This window comes from Drosophila serrata, unplaced genomic scaffold, assembly GCF_035046125.1.
Source record: "Drosophila serrata isolate PLE 108 unplaced genomic scaffold, ASM3504612v1 contig_212, whole genome shotgun sequence".
Taxonomy (NCBI): Eukaryota; Metazoa; Arthropoda; class Insecta; order Diptera; family Drosophilidae; genus Drosophila; species Drosophila serrata.
The window spans coordinates 8,079-21,254 of NW_028257110.1; the positions used below are offsets into that span (position 1 = coordinate 8,079).

General features: G+C 33.9%; 1 long non-coding RNA gene across 2 annotated transcripts; it reads right to left on the reverse strand.

The window, feature by feature from the left end:
- Window positions 1-7,139: 7,139 nt before the first annotated feature.
- Window positions 7,140-11,589, reverse strand: LOC147644226 (uncharacterized). 2 transcript variants are annotated; one of them, XR_015270908.1, is made up of 3 exons: window positions 11,468-11,589; window positions 11,270-11,408; window positions 7,140-7,507 (listed from the first exon to the last, which is right to left on the reverse strand). It is a non-coding gene; the product is annotated as an uncharacterized LOC147644226 (long non-coding RNA). The 2 variants fall into 2 exon arrangements; XR_015270907.1 differs by lacking the exons at window positions 11,270-11,408; window positions 11,468-11,589 and adding an exon at window positions 10,262-10,374.
- Window positions 11,590-13,176: the final 1,587 nt, after the last annotated feature.

Consider the following 13,176-nt stretch of genomic DNA (forward strand, 5'->3'; position numbering starts at 1 on the left):
ATATAGCGCTGAGGATGGGAGCGACCATAGGAAGGGTGAGCAAACTAGAGCCTCCGGAACACCAGGAGTGCTGAAAAGGGGAAAGTAAGCCAAAGAGAGATCAATTTTTCCTCAACTTTTATTTATGTGTTGTCTGCTTCTCTGTCCCGGTATAAGCTTGTTGTTGCACGCATTCATTTCTGTTTAAAATTATGTCAAGGCAACCCGAGATCCGAGCAAGACCATCACTCCCTTAGCCGACGAGCCGAAGTCGGAAAAATATCTTGCGTGCGCTCAGATCTCGAGCTAACAACTTGCCTGTAACATTCAGTTTGAGTGTAGCGATTCGTTACAGTGGCCGATAGAGAAGTTAAACCGCCTTTCAATATTTATAGCTGAAAGCATTGGTTTCTGCCTGGCTATGTATGAGGAGTATTTGTGGAGATTCAGGACTTTCCTCACAGTCTCATAATTTTTTAGGTCCAAAGCCAACTGTCTGAGGGTTGTTGGCGGGTTTTTATCAATTTGTATCGAAATTTTATAATGGTCGCGTCTGGAGAGCTTTGGTAATCTGCCTGTAGAATTGTACAGGTGAAGTCTATTTTTCTTTTCAGCCCGTTTATTTATATTATACATTGTTCTTAACTTAATATGAAAAATTTCCGAATGTTCCGACGCCGATTAACCTTTGTAATGGTTAAATTAAACAAATTTTATGATATTATCGTCAATTTGTTTGCCGGGCATGTTTACGAAAGGAAACCAACGTAGCTCAAAGAAAAATTGTTCTTCATCTGCACAATGAATGCAAATCGTAAGGCGAAATAGCCAAATTTATGGAACTAAGCCGATTTTCCATCGTGCAACGCTACAAGGGAGCCGGAAGTTTGGAGAGCGCACCTAGATCTGGACGTCACAAGGCTTTAAGTGACCGAGAACGCAATGCGGTGATCCGAAAGGTCAAAGTGGGCCCCAAAACATCATCCTCCCAGATCGCCGCTGATGTTAAAACCGAGTTTGGGAAGGATATTCATCCGATGACCGTAAGAAGGGCCCTACACGAAGCCAACTTCCATTGCCGTGTTGTTAGGCGAAAGCCCTAACATAAACCAAAAAAAAGCGTTTGGCCTATGCTAAAGAGTATCTGAGCAAGCCAATTGAATTTTGGGATCAGGTACTCTTCTCTGACGAAAGTAAATTTAATATTTATCGCTCTAATGGCCGCCAGCACGTATGGAGAAATCCGAACTTGGCGCCAACAGTTAAATATGGTGGCGGAGGCGTGATGGTATGGGGATGCTTGTCATCCGCTGGTGTCGGTAACCTGGTGTTCATCGAGGGTATCATGGATACGGCATATTACCTCAATATTTTGAAAGACAACTTAAAAGAAGGCACTAATGTAATAATATGTATGTAGCTTCCATTGGAACGATCGAGAAATTAATACAATTAAAAATTATACCTTTTTTTGTTTTCAACAGATTTCCATAAAATTTAAGATATAGCATTTTTATATTAGTCTTAAATTTTTTGTCAAATTTTTTTATTATATCATATAGCTGCCATACAAACTATCGTTAGATATTAGAGGTGTTCACGGACATCGATGTTTTCGATGTTTTTCGGCGAAAACATCGATTAAACATCGATGTTTGAAATAAAAAAATTAGCAGTTATTTTAGTGTATTTGAACATTATTTTAATTTGTAATATTTAAAAATTAAAAGTCAAATTTTCAACAAAAAATATCCATTTTATTAAACACTTATTATTTAAAAAAAGAAAACGAAAAAATAAATTAGAGGAAAATTCATGGTTAACTTCTTTGGCATATTGTCATATTGTAAATTAAAACTAAAAACAAAAACAAATTTAATATACTATTTCTTATTTTACTTTGCTTACTTACTATGCTTACTTTATATATCCTTACTTAGTATGCTTACTTTACTATACCGAAGTACTACTATATATATATTTACAAATATATATTCAAAAGCAAAAATACATGCAAATGTGCATGTGCTTTTCGGCAGAAATGCGTATAAAAATGCTTTTCTGCAGAAATTCATCTACAATGCTTTTCTGAAAATATGCATACATATAAACATACGTAGGAAAAATGCGGATATTTAGTACTTACTTTTAAAAAACCTGTCCATGTTTAAGTACCACCACACTCACGTCAACACCACCAACAAGTATAACTAAAATAACAATATTCTGTTAATAATTTATAATGAGATTAAATGAGATATGTACTTACAATTCAAATGTCTTCCTCTATGTGCCCTAGAGATGGAAAAACATCGATGTTGCCCCGCCAAACATCGATGTTTCGAAAACATCGATGTCATCGATGTTTCTCCACCTCTATTAGATATAGAGGATGTGCAAAACTGTAAATGTAAAACTGTAAATATAATATGTACATATACATATGTACATATGTTAAAGAAATGAAAGCAGACATTTCTTCATTGTTTTTTTTAACATAGGTATATATACATAATTTATATGGTATTAATTCCTAGTCATCAAAGCTCTATCTGCAACAGTATATAAACTTCGGCGTTCCGAACTTAGAAAACTTCTTGTTTTTTATTAAAATCGGACGACTATATAGCATAGCTGTTCTATCCTTAAATGTAGAGAAAATGCAAAACTGTCATCAGTAATTCATCAACGTTTCATCAACAGTCATTGATTTATTTAACATGGGCATGTCCTAGGCTGTCATCAATAAAAATTCATCAACAATAAATCGATGATTCATCAACAAATTCATCATCAATCCATCGATGTTTAACGCTGTTTTATCAAAAATTCATCGATGTTTCATCAACAAATTTCTCAACGGCCGGGCCATGGTACTGCCGACGACTGCCGTTTAGACTACCGCCGTAAGTGTATCGTGGGCAGAAGGTCGTAGTAAAAGTCGCAGTCGGCAGAGGGTCGACTCGGTAGAAGTCGCCTCGGTCGCAGTCGGCGCGTTGATGACATGTTCATGACAGTGGCCTATTGATGACAATCTGTATTGCAGGGTATGAATAAAACTGTAAATATAATATTAATACATTATACATAATTTAAAGTTTATGAATTATTAATATTTGAACTGCAATCTGCAAAGGATACACACTTCAGCGTATCAAAAATAGATTCCTTTCTTGTTTTTATATATATGTATGTATAGATATGTATGTACATAATTCGTAAACCCTGAGGTAAGAATACATCTACATACATATATATATATATATATGTATATATGTATATAAGAATGTCGAGTCTGTTACACCACTTATAACTCAAAAACGGCAGCAGAGATTTGGGTGAAAATTGGTAGGGGGTAGCTAGAGCCAGGAGACAGACATAGGATACTTTTTATCCAGTTCGATAAATCCATCGCTGATATATATGTATGTAGCATTTACTACAAACCAATAAAAAAATAAATTGTAGCCATTTATCTTTAAGGAAGTAAGATGAAATGTGTTAATTATGTTGATCGTGCATTTGAGGCTATAGTATAAAATGACCGCGCGCAAACGAATATCATCATCAAGTCTATTTACAGAACTTAAGACAAAATACAATAAGAGAAAATGCCCTATTAAGGCATCGCGTGAGGACACGAAGATCATTGGCATCATACAATCGATTGGCATATATGATCTCACTGAGAACTATAGTGATTATGAAAATTTAGATATTGGACCAATGACGACTTTATGCCGATATTGCAATGCGTTAAAGTTCAAAAGTGGAAAAGTTAAACTGGATCCGTTACTTTTCAAATATAAAACAAAAAAAATCCTTCATTTTTTAATCACCAAACGAAATGTTACATAATAGGAAGCCATCTGGTGGCAAAACGGAGTTCGCCGAGTTTCCTAGTATGTATATATGTATATGTAGGTTCTGAAAAGATTAAGTATACCCTTGCAGGGTATTATAATTTCAGTCAGAAGTTTGCAACGCAGTGAAAGAGGCACCTCCGACCATATAAAGTATATATATTCTTGATCAGGATCAACAGCCGAGTCGATCTAGCCATGTCCGTCTGTCCGTTTCTACGCAAACTAGTCTCTCAGTTTTTAAGCTATCTGAATGAAACTTTGTAGTTAGCCTTCTAAGTACTCTCACTCGTATATATGTCGGAACGGGCCGGATCGGACGACTATATCATATAGCTGCCATAGGAATGATCGGAACATTTGTACGAAAAAAATTAGCCAGTTTATTATTCTTCAATTTTGTGTAAAATTTATAGCTCCCATGGGAACGATCGAGAAATTAATTCAATTAAAATTTATAACATTTTCAGTTTTCAACAGAATTTAATCAAAATTGAGATATAGTCATTTCATATTATTCTACAATTTTATGTACAATTTTATGAAAATCGGACTACTATATTATATAGCTCCCATAATTTAATACAAATAAATATTATAACTTTTTCAGTTTTCAACAGATTTTCAAATTTGAGGTATAGCCATTTTATATAAGTCTTAAATTTTGTGTCAAATTTCATGAGAATCGGTGCCATACAAACGATTTGATGTAGAGGAAAAATGCAAATCTGTGAATGTAAAACTGCAAATATAATATGTATAGGTGAATGAAATGAAAGCAGGTATTACTTCATTGTTTTTTACCTAAATATATATAATTTATATTGTATAGATTCTTAGTCATAGAAATTCTATCTGGTATATAAACTTCGGCGTGCCGAAGATAGCTTCCTTTCTTGTTTTTAACATAAGACACGTTCAACATTTGATGCTTGGTTTTTAAATAATAATATTTGTCCCTAAGCAATTGCATGCAATCTTGCGGCGCCTCCCTTTGACAGCTTCCAGACTTGTTAATAAGAGCACCCGAGCACCTGTACAAGGAACTTGAATAATGGGATACTGGCTCTGATAGGCAAGTATGAATTGGAGTCCGTTTTAGGAAGGAACATGGTGGTACCAGAGGCCATACCTATGTACTTCTTCGGCGATCCCATTGGGTCAGCCCCGGATAAGACTGGAAACCGATATCCAATGTCATTCAACATAGTCCACGACAGCGACCTGACAAGTGCTTAAATGTTGAACAACCTGTGGCAGTTGCATCGAGACTTTCGAGATCGATATTTTGTCCTTGATTGCCCCCTCTCTCTATATTCTTTACAAATTAATATAATTGCCAAAGTCCCAAAAATTTTATAATTTCGTCTATCAATTTAATGATATGAATTGTATTAGCTCTTCTGAACTTCAGAATCCGACTCTGACGCATAATTTTATTCATGGCCAAGTCCATAATTTGAAATATTTATGTAGAGCAGAAAGTGAGTGCAAGAGGCATAGACAAGAACAGCCTGTTTTATTAAGTTTTTAATTCTTTTTCACAATGGCGTTAGGAGTCTCTAACGTCACGCAACCTTCTAGTATTTTAATTTTGTGTCGCTGTACAGGCCTTTAAAACGTTGCTTACTAATAAACGATCTAAATTATTTGCCTCACTCATTCAGGTGTTCCGAGATAAATTCCTTAGTTGTCTTGCGATTCTGATGTCGGTGAAAATATCCACTAAATTAATGATATGCCAGTGTGGCTTTCTTTTTTTTTACAAAGTTTAGCACAACAAAATTTTCCTCCATGTAATAAAATTCAAAATGAATATTATATATTATATTATAATATTATTTTTAGACAATTTTAACATATTAATTTAATATTTTCAAGAAATTGCAGACCTGAGCGTTTGACATTAAAAATATTATTACCTTTTATAAAGTCAAAAATGAATTAAAAGGTTTATAAGATCACTGGCATACATTTCGTGATCATCATAAGTTATTGGTAGAATTTCAAGGGAAATTCTGCTGTATTTGGGAATGGAAATCGGCACACTCGGAACACCATATAAAATACAATATAACACCATATAAATATAAAATTTTTTCATTCAAAGAGTCTTCCCGTGGATTCATCTAAAGTTCACATTGATTTTTAATATAATCTAATTCATAAAAATACTTTCATTCATAAAATTATATAGTACATTATATTTAAGTTAAACAACTTGGATATGCAATTACTTATTAATAGATTTTAAGACTCCGATTTCTATAATTTTTGCGATTATTTTTCTCGATTTTTTATACTGTTAACATACAAATTTTAAATTAGCTGGTCAAGAATTCAGTTTCTTACTATTTTTGTGTAGTTCCTTTTAAGTATTGCGATACATTGACGATATTTCTGTAATTACTAAAATTCACATTCCTCAACATTATTAGTAAACAATTATTATCAGCATTATGCATTGGGACTTAAATTTTTTTTGAAACCAATTAAATTATATCTTAAAGTGTAAATACAACCTTTTAATTATATATATTTTATGACAAAGATCCATTGTTTAATTTTAATAAGTGAAATACTATTTGCCCACTGGAAAAATTCGCTAGAGTAGAGTCGAGTTAAGAAATTGTATTCTTTTGCCTGACACTGCCCACGATACACTTACGAAGGTCAGTTCGGCAGTCAAAGCAGCCGGGTTTTGCTTCAGTGTGTCTTCGTTTTTCGTAGTGAAATTAAAGGTGGTTCAAAAACCTGTCCATGTTTAAGTACCACCACACTCACGTCAACACCACCAACAAGTATAACTAAAATAACAATATTCTGTTAATAATTTATAATGAGATTAAATGAGATATGTACTTACAATTCAAATGTCTTCCTCTATGTGCCCTAGAGATGGAAAAACATCGATGTTGCCCCGCCAAGCATCGATGTTTCGAAAACATCGATGTCATCGATGTTTCTCCACCTCTATTAGATATAGAGGATGTGCAAAACTGTAAATGTAAAACTGTAAATATAATATGTACATATACATACATATGTTAAAGAAATGAAAGCAGACATTTCTTCATTGTTTTTTTTAACATAGGTATATATACATAATTTATATGGTATTAATTCCTAGTCATCAAAGCTCTATCTGCAACAGAATATAAACTTCGGCGTTCCGAACTTAGAAAACTTCTTGTTTTTATTAAAATCGGACGACTATATAGCATAGCTGTTCTATCCTTAAATGTAGAGAAAATGCAAAACTGCCATGCAGTAACTGTCATCAGTAATTCATCAACGTTTCATCAACAGTCATTGATTTATTTAACATGGGCATGTCCTAGGCTGTCATCAATAAAAATTCATCAACAATAAATCGATGATTCATCAACAAATTCATCATCAATCCATCGATGTTTAACGCTGTTTTATCAAAAATTCATCGATGTTTCATCAACAAATTTCTCAACGGCCGGGCCATGGTACTGCCGACGACTGCCGTTTAGACTACCGCCGTAAGTGTATCGTGGGCAGAAGGTCGTAGTAAAAGTCGCAGTCGGCAGAGGGTCGACTCGGTAGAAGTCGCCTCGGTCGCAGTCGGCGCGTTGATGACATGTTCATGACAGTGGCCTATTGATGACAATCGGTATTGCAGGGTATGAATAAAACTGTAAATATAATATTAATACATTATACATAATTTAAAGTTTATGAATTATTAATATTTGAACTGCAATCTGCAAAGGATACACACTTCAGCGTATCAAAAATAGATTCCTTTCTTGTTTTTATATATATGTATGTATAGATATGTATGTACATAATTCGTAAACCCTGAGGTAAGAATACATCTACATACATATATATATATATATATATATATGTATATAAGAATGTCGAGTCTGTTACACCACTTATAACTCAAAAACGGCAGCAGAGATTTGGGTGAAAATTGGTAGGGGGTAGCTAGAGCCAGGAGACAGACATAGGATACTTTTTATCCAGTTCGATAAATCCATCGCTGATATATATGTATGTAGCATTTACTACAAACCAATAAAAAAATAAATTGTAGCCATTTATCTTTAAGGTAGTAAGATGAAATGTGTTAATTATGTTGATCGTGCATTTGAGGCTATAGTATAAAATGACCGCGCGCAAACGAATATCATCATCAAGTCTATTTACAGAACTTAAGACAAAATACAATAAGAGAAAATGCCCTATTAAGGCATCGCGTGAGGACACGAAGATCATTGGCATCATACAATCGATTGGCATATATGATCTCACTGAGAACTATAGTGATTATGAAAATTTAGATATTGGACCAATGACGACTTTATGCCGATATTGCAATGCGTTAAAGTTCAAAAGTGGAAAAGTTAAACTGGATCCGTTACTTTTCAAATATAAAACAAAAAAAATCCTTCATTTTTTAATCACCAAACGAAATGTTACATAATAGGAAGCCATCTGGTGGCAAAACGGAGTTCGCCGAGTTTCCTAGTATGTATATATGTATATGTAGGTTCTGAAAAGTTTAAGTATACCCTTGCAGGGTATTATATTTTCAGTCAGAAGTTTGCAACGCAGTGAAGGAGGCACCTCCGACCATATAAAGTATATGTCGATCATGGTCGCGTTCCATTTTCGAGCGGAGTGAGTTTCGACTTTCCTGGCTGACGATCGCTGAAGACTGCCCGATCGTTCTGCCTAAGAACTGCCTTCGAACCACACACGGCGACAGCGACGCCTCGCTATAACGATTCCTGTGAAAAAGGGAACTAACAGCGCAGCTGTGTCGCGCCACAACGAACTAAGAGGACCAATCATAGAATAGAACCAAGAATGCCAAAGTTCCGCGTAAGACAAACTTTCCAGGAACTAGCATTCTGCATACGGTGGTATACGAATGGTATATATTCTTGATCAGGATCAACAGCCGAGTCGATCTAGCCATGTCCGTCTGTCCGTTTCTACGCAAACTAGTCTCTCAGTTTTTAAGCTATCTGAATGAAACTTTGTAGTTAGCCTTCTGAGTACTCTCACTCGTATATATGTCGGAACGGGCCGGATCGGACGACTATATCATATAGCTGCCATAGGAATGATCGGAACATTTGTACGAAAAAAATTAGCCAGTTTATTATTCTTCAATTTTGTGTAAAATTTATAGCTCCCATGGGAACGATCGAGAAATTAATTCAATTAAAATTTATAACATTTTCAGTTTTCAACAGAATTTAATCAAAATTGAGATATAGTCATTTCATATTATTCTACAATTTTATGTACAATTTTATGAAAATCGGACTACTATATTATATAGCTCCCATAATTTAATACAAATAAATATTATAACTTTTTCAGTTTTCAACAGATTTTCAAATTTGAGGTATAGACATTTTATATAAGTCTTAAATTTTGTGTAAAATTTCATGAGAATCGGTGCCATACAAACGATTTGATGTAGAGGAAAAATGCAAATCTGTGAATGTAAAACTGCAAATATAATATGTATAGGTGAATGAAATGAAAGCAGGTATTACTTCATTGTTTTTTACCTAAATATATATAATTTATATTGTATAGATTCTTAGTCATAGAAATTCTATCTGGTATATAAACTTCGGCGTGCCGAAGATAGCTTCCTTTCTTGTTTTTAACATAAGACACGTTCAACATTTGATGCTTGGTTTTTAAATAATAATATTTGTCCCTAAGCAATTGCATGCAATCTTGCGGCGCCTCCCTTTGACAGCTTCCAGACTTGTTAATAAGAGCACCTGAGCACCTGTACAAGGAACTTGAATAATGGGATACTGGCTCTGATAGGCAAGTATGAATTGGAGTCCGTTTTAGGAAGGAACATGGTGGTACCAGAGGCCATACCTATGTACTTCTTCGGCGATCCCATTGGGTCAGCCCCGGATAAGACTGGAAACCGATATCCAATGTCATTCAACATAGTCCACGACAGCGACCTGACAAGTGCTTAAATGTTGAACAACCTGTGGCAGTTGCATCGAGACTTTCGAGATCGATATTTTGTCCTTGATTGCCCCCTCTCTCTATATTCTTTACAAATTAATATAATTGCCAAAGTCCCAAAAATTTTATAATTTCGTCTATCAATTTAATGATATGAATTGTATTAGCTCTTCTGAACTTCAGAATCCGACTCTGACGCACAATTTTATTCATGTCCAAGTCCATAATTTGAAATATTTATGTAGAGCAGAAAGTGAGTGCAAGAGGCATAGACAAGAACAGCCTGTTTTATTAAGTTTTTAATTCTTTTTCACAATGGCGTTAGGAGTCTCTAACGTCACGCAACCTTCTAGTATTTTAATTTTGTGTCGCTGTACAGGCCTTTAAAACGTTGCTTACTAATAAACGATCTAAATTATTTGCCTCACTCATTCAGGTGTTCCGAGATAAATTCCTTAGTTGTCTTGCGACTCTGATGTCGGTGAAAATATCCACTAAATTAATGATATGCCAGTGTGGCTTTCTTTTTTTTACAAAGTTTAGCACAACAAAATTTTCCTCCATGTAATAAAATTCAAAATGAATATTATATATTATATTATAATATTATTTTTAGACAATTTTAACATATTAATTTAATATTTTCAAGAAATTGCAGACCTGAGCGTTTGACATTAAAAATATTATTACCTTTTATAAAGTCAAAAATGAATTAAAAGGTTTATAAGATCACTGGCATACATTTCGTGATCATCATAAGTTATTGGTAGAATTTCAAGGGAAATTCTGCTGTATTTGGGAATGGAAATCGGCACACTCGGAACACCATATAAAATACAATATAACACCATATAAATATAAAATTTTTTCATTCAAAGAGTCTTCCCGTGGATTCATCTAAAGTTCACATTGATTTTTAATATAATCTAATTCATAAAAATACTTTCATTCATAAAATTATATAGTACATTATATTTAAGTTAAACAACTTGGATATGCAATTACTTATTAATAGATTTTAAGACTCCGATTTCTATAATTTTTGCGATCATTTTTCTCGATTTTTTATACTGTTAACATACAAATTTTAAATTAGCTGGTCAAGAATTCAGTTTCTTACTATTTTTGTGTAGTTCCTTTTAAGTATTGCGATACATTGACGATATTTCTGTAATTACTAAAATTCACATTCCTCAACATTATTAGTAAACAATTATTATCAGCATTATGCATTGGGACTTAAATTTTTTTTGAAACCAATTAAATTATATCTTAAAGTGTAAATACAACCTTTTAATTATATATATTTTATGACAAAGATCCATTGTTTAATTTTAATAAGTGAAATACTATTTGCCCACTGGAAAAATTCGCTAGAGTAGAGTCGAGTTAAGAAATTGTATTCTTTTGCCTGACACTGCCCACGATACACTTACGAAGGTCAGTTCGGCAGTCAAAGCAGCCGGGTTTTGCTTCAGTGTGTCTTCGTTTTTCGTAGTGAAATTAAAGGTGGTTCAAAAACCTGTCCATGTTTAAGTACCACCACACTCACGTCAACACCACCAACAAGTATAACTAAAATAACAATATTCTGTTAATAATTTATAATGAGATTAAATGAGATATGTACTTACAATTCAAATGTCTTCCTCTATGTGCCCTAGAGATGGAAAAACATCGATGTTGCCCCGCCAAGCATCGATGTTTCGAAAACATCGATGTCATCGATGTTTCTCCACCTCTATTAGATATAGAGGATGTGCAAAACTGTAAATGTAAAACTGTAAATATAATATGTACATATACATACATATGTTAAAGAAATGAAAGCAGACATTTCTTCATTGTTTTTTTTAACATAGGTATATATACATAATTTATATGGTATTAATTCCTAGTCATCAAAGTCTATCTGCAACAGAATATAAACTTCGGCGTTCCGAACTTAGAAAACTTCTTGTTTTTATTAAAATCGGACGACTATATAGCATAGCTGTTCTATCCTTAAATGTAGAGAAAATGCAAAACTGCCATGCAGTAACTGTCATCAGTAATTCATCAACGTTTCATCAACAGTCATTGATTTATTTAACATGGGCATGTCCTAGGCTGTCATCAATAAAAATTCATCAACAAATTCATCATCAATCCATCGATGTTTAACGCTGTTTTATCAAAAATTCATCGATGTTTCATCAACAAATTTCTCAACGGCCGGGCCATGGTACTGCCAACGACTGCCGTTTACACCTACCGCCGTAAGTGTATCGTGGGCAGAAGGTCGTAGTAAAAGTCGCAGTCGGCAGAGGGTCGACTCGGTAGAAGTCGCCTCGGTCGCAGTCGGCGCGTTGATGACATGTTCATGACAGTGGCCTATTGATGACAATCGGTATTGCAGGGTATGAATAAAACTGTAAATATAATATTAATACATTATACATAATTTAAAGTTTATGAATTATTAATATTTGAACTGCAAACTGCAAAGGATACACACTTCAGCGTATCAAAAATAGATTCCTTTCTTGTTTTTATATATATGTATGTATAGATGTATGTACATAATTCGTAAACCCTGAGGTAAGAATACATCTACATACATATATATATATATATATATGTATATAAGAATGTCGAGTCTGTTACACCACTTATAACTCAAAAACGGCAGCAGAGATTTGGGTGAAAATTGGTAGGGGGTAGCTAGAGCCAGGAGACAGACATAGGATACTTTTTATCCAGTTCGATAAATCCATCGCTGATATATATGTATGTATGTAGCATTTACTACAAACCAATAAAAAAAATAAATTGTAGCCATTTATCTTTAAGGTAGTAAGATGAAATGTGTTAATTATGTTGATCGTGCATTTGAGGCTATAGTATAAAATGACCGCGCACAAATGAATATCATCATCAAGTCTATTTACAAACTTAAGACAAAATACAATAAGAGAAAATGCCCTATTAAGGCATCGCGTAAGGACACGAAGATCATTGGCATCATACAATCGATTGGCATATATGATCTCACTGAGAACTATAGTGATTATGAAAATTTAGATATTGGACCAATGACGACTTTATGCCGATATTGCAATGCGTTAAAGTTCAAAAGTGGAAAAGTTAAATCTGGATCCGTTACTTTTCAAATATAAAACAAAAAAAAATCCTTCATTTTTTAATCACCAAACGAAATGTTACATAATAGGAAGCCATCGGTGGGAACAAAACGGAGTTCGCCGAGTTTCCTAGTATGTATATATGTATATGTAGGTTCTGAAAAGTTTAAGTATACCCTTGCAGGGTATTATAATTTCAGTCAGAAGTTTGCAACGCATGA